The following is a 4,983-nucleotide window of genomic DNA, read 5'->3' as shown; positions in this document are numbered from 1 at the left end:
TATAAAGGCTTAAAAGAGGTGAAAGGAAGAGAGAAGGACAGCGGAGGGAGGGAGGGAGGAGGAGTGACCGTTGGGGTTTTGAGTTGTGTTGGTGGGATTCTCGGTGCGCGGCAGCAGGCAGCGGTCAGTGAGTCTGCGACGGTGAGTGAGAGTAACAAAACAATGGACGCCGTGGCAGCTACGCCCGGCGGTGGTCCGGCGTCTCGGCTGGCTGCTTTCTCTCTACGTATCTATCTCTCTCTCTCTCTCTGCCATCGCCTTCTTTTGCCGTTGTGCGCTGTCGAGGGCTGGTCTGGGCCGGGCGGGTCGGCCATGTGGGTGGGTGCGAGGGAGGGAAGGTGGATACAAAAATTGGTTGCAGGGTTTGCACGTTAGAAATCTGGAGTGCGGGTGCCGGCCGTTTGATGATTCCTCGTTGCGTCTCGGATGGCTATGGTTGTTTAGTGGCCGTTGAACGTGGTGCTCAAACGGTCAATTTCTTTGTCTATTGGTGGCGGGCTGGGCGTGTTCATTGGTTTACATGTTATACACCGGTTATTTTTTTTAGAAAAGGAGGATTATCCCAGGCATCTCGGCGATGCATGTAGTTCGCAGTACATTTGAAGCCATCATCTTAGCAACAACTGCCGTTATTTCTATTCACTTGATGAAGGGGTGCTGATAGTTCGAGTCTAATACCAAACAGACATCGCACCAAAGCCTAAAGCCGGAGGCCTCAACCAAGCCACAATGGATTTGGAGAAACCGGTCCGACGCACTCTCATGTGCCGTCGCTGCCGTCTTCCATCAATCCATCTTCAAAGCAAAAGTTAAGACCAACCCCAGCGCGCGCCCATCCTGTCCGGGTGCGTTCGTTTGGGGTAAAACGGACAAACCAGACGGCCCAGCGCGCGGGCGCAAACGAACTTTTGTCCGTTTTATGTCCGCTTTTGACCCATCCACAGCCCAAGTTTGGGCCGCTTTTGAGGTGAAACGGACAGCGCGCGGACGGGCGGGACGCGCGCGCTTGTCCTCCCCTGGCCCGCCCGTCGGTGGCACAAAGCACCACCCCGGCGCCCCATTTCGCGTCATTTCCCCCCAAACCCTCCCACCTCCCGCCCATCACCCTCCCCGTCCATGGCCGATACCCCGCCGAATTCCAGCGGCCAGGCCGTCGACCCGCCCGGGAAGGTGAAGAAGAAGAAGGCGGCGACGGCCAAGGGTTTGAAGAAGCCGCGGTCGGAACTCACGCCGGCCGAGCTCGCAAAGTTGGATGCGGAATCGGCCAAGAGGAGGAACCGGAGGGCGGCGGCCAAGGGCAAGAACGCCGCCGCCAAGTTCGCCGCCGAGCACGATGCATTGGAGGCCGTGGGGCGCAAGGCCGACGTCGAAGAGAAGGAGGACATCGTCAACAAAGCGCACGCCCTCCTCATGCTTGGGATTTGTCGTCCGACGGGTTTCTCGGCAGCGCCCGTCGGCCCGACGAGCACATGCTCGTCGGTCGTCAGGCCTCCGCACTGCCCCTTGCCGACGTCGCAGACCACGCCTTTGTCGCCCGGTTTTCCTCCGCCAAGGCATGAAGGCCAGACCCCTTTCTCGGGGTCGCCGGACATTGGCGTGATCGCGCCGTCCACCCCGCGCCCCTCGGCCATCATCAACCTCAACGTCCCGCCGGGTTCCAGCAACGGCGGCCGGCCGGCCGTTGAGATGCAAAGAAAGCAAGCACGGCCATCGTTTACGGGCACCATGTCGTCGCGCCGCGTCCTGTTTGACAAAATGCCAACACCAACACCAATGGTCGACGACCCCTTCTACAACCAGTTCATGGAGAATGTGATCTACGAGGGTGGGATGGAGGTGCCTACGATCCCGAGGAGACCCAAAGTCGGGATGGCCGCGCCCAGTACGTTGCCGATGAAGACGATGAGGCCCACGACCATGCTGAATAAGACCATGGTGACTCGTGGCATGAAGATGATGGCATCTATGTGAAGGTGATGAAGAAGAGGAAGGCATTGATATTGGGGGCGAGCATTGTTCATCGACGAGCTGACCCAAAGAGCGGAAGCACAAAAGAGGAAGAAGAGCATTCATACAGGATCATACTCACAAGAGGAGGACAAGTTGATTTGCCAAAGTTGGATGGAGGTTGGCCAAGATCCGAGGACCGGTGCACAACAAAAGGGACTTGTTTTTTGGATAAGAGTTCACAAAAAAATCCATGAAAGAAAGTTGTTTGCGCCCTATCAATTTGCAAGTGACGGTGGCATCACCTCGATTCAAAAGAGGTGGTTGTTCATCCAACAAGAATGCAACAAGTATTGTGCCGCACTTGAGAGCATTGAAGCACGGCCCGTCAGTGGTCTCGGCATTGGGGACATGGTATGCTCTCTTATCTTTCGTTGCTACGACCATGAGACTTCGGCCTTCTATATGTTTGCATGTTCAACTATTGTTGATCGTGTGGTGTAGGCATTTCAATCTTTGGAAGCATTCAAGGCCCGGCACAAACAAGCCATTCACTCTTACGCATTGTTGGACGCTCATCAACAATTGCCCTAAGTTCAAAGATCAATCCCATGAGCTTCAAAGGAAGAGAGGCAAGAAGACGGCTGCATTGACCGGAGGTAGAGATGGTGAGGCGTTGAAGAGGCCGAGGGGCAAGACCAACTCCAAGATTGACAACATACGTGATGCATCATCCATGGCCTTGCATGAGACTTTGCACGACATGATGTCTCAAAAGGATGTGAGGGACGAGAAAAAGCGACAAAGCAAGGACAAGCAAATGAAGCAATACCTAGAGCTTCAAAGGAAGAAGCTTGAGATGGAGGAGGCAGCCAAGAAGGGGAAGATCGACATGGAGGAGGCGTCCCGACAAAGGCATCTCGACATCGAGGCCGCCAATGTCACGGCCAGGCAGAGGCAGCTCGACATCGAGGCCACCAATGCCGCAACCAAAGCAAAGGAGGTGGACCTAGCGATCATGAGCGTGGAATTGACCAAGATGAGCAAGAAGACGAGGAGCTGGTTCGAGGCCAGGCAGAAGGAGATGTTCGACACCGACGGCCTGAAGTAGGTGGTCTGTTCGGTTGTGGTCATTCTTCTTGGATGCTGGCATGGGTGTCGGCCGCTGGCTGTGTGCCAGCGAAAAACCTATTCATTTTGGGAGTTGGATGTGTTGCCGGCAACAAAACTATTCATTTTGTAGGTTGGCTCTGTTGCCGTCCGCTGGCTGTGTTGCCGGCGAGGACGTGTAGGCGGGCTGTCTTGCCGACGTGAACTAGGGCCGCTGGCATGAACTAGGGCATCGTTTATTCGAAAATTGGCGTTTGAAAAAAGGAGGCGGATAGGATGCGACCGAAGGATGCGTCCCCGCGTTGGGCGCACGACCACCGCATCCCAGAAATGGTCCGGACACGGCCCCATTGCCCGCCCCAAATGGACAGAATCCGGGCCAAACGGACGTCCGTTTGGGGTCGTGTGCTGGAGTTGGCCTAACGCACCAATCTTGCTAGGCCTCTCTGCCATCGACGCCACCATGACGCCAGACAGCGTCCTCCTCCAGCACGAGTCCATCTCCGTGCATCGGACGCCGAGTCTCCACCGCGCCACGCCGAACAGTTATGCTTTCTTTTAGAAACGCCGAGTACACACACATCGCAACTATTTTAGGCTGTCCTAGGACTTTTCTTTTCTTTTTGACATTTGTATTGTCCTAAGTCGAGGCGGATCAAGCAACAGTCATCTCATGGGTGTTGTGCGCGTTCATAAATTTCTGATTTTGGTCATAACCACCCCCCCTTCGTCTCCCAACGACGGGATTTGAAGGTGGCACGGCAATAGCCTAATGTGGACAATGAGGTTCTTAACCTGCTTCCAGTGTTTTCTCTAACGTTGTGGGCGAATTTGGGCTCGCTCTCTAGCCTTACCGGGTTTGGCTAGTGAGAAGATACAATCCGGTAGAGAGGTTGGTGGCTGCGACGGTTTCAACAATGAATGTGGAAATTCTTCGGGTGAATGCCCATGATCTCACCTCTCCAGCTAGACCAAGCAATATCGGTATGCATGTGTCGCGCCTTCTTCAAGGTGTTAGCTTGAAGCTTTGCTTGAGGGATGGCATGCATGAACCACGATCCCTTGCATTTTTCACTTAGCGCCCTGCTATTTTTGTCGATGATTTGTCACTGCAATAGGTTGTCACATATACGGGACGATTGTGCGACGCCAATTCTACAAGCTGGCCCCAACCCCAAGCTATTTTTATTTTTCCTTCTATAAGCATTTTATTCTTCAACATTCCTTGGCATTGTTTGGATTTGATCCCATAGGCTATGGTACATTTGCTCTCCTAACCATCAAACCACAATTTGGTTCTCTATAGAAATGGTGATGCAAAGAGTATGTTTCCCGATTTGCAGCACTCATTCTCTTTCCTTGCCAAAGGTTCTTCTTTCTCTTCCTCCTTACTATCACCCGACGGTGCCTAGCTGGAGCCAACAACAATGTAGAGGCTCTGGTACTGACGTAATCATGTTGAGCCAAGGGCAGCTTTCACAATGCGGCACCTTTTTAAAGATGGGACAGAGGCGATGATAGACGCTAGGATGCGAGTCGAATGTGTTGGCGACAAGGATGCGGAGGCACCATGGGAGGCAAGGTGGAAGGGTAACAATTAGGATAAATGGTTCACCAGAACCAAGACAGAGGAGGGGGTAGATTGAACGACGGATGGTATAGTAAATATCGCCGGAAAATAGGAATGCTTCGTCATCAGAACTACGACGGGATATGAGGGCGGCGACGGAGGAAGGAGGCGAATTTCATATAGAAGAATCCTACTCGAACTAAGATACCAACCAAGATTTCCGATTCGCTAGGCGAGATGATCGACAAAGTGAGCGAGACCAAGAAGGACTAGAGTGGCGAAGGGGCTCAATTACACATATACGTGGTTAGTAACTGGTTGAAGACATCACATGAAAAAAAGTGAACTAATGAACA

Source organism: Triticum dicoccoides, chromosome 1A (assembly GCF_002162155.2).
Source record: "Triticum dicoccoides isolate Atlit2015 ecotype Zavitan chromosome 1A, WEW_v2.0, whole genome shotgun sequence".
NCBI classification, from domain to species: Eukaryota; Viridiplantae; Streptophyta; class Magnoliopsida; order Poales; family Poaceae; genus Triticum; species Triticum dicoccoides.
This window is presented reverse-complemented; position numbering follows the sequence as displayed.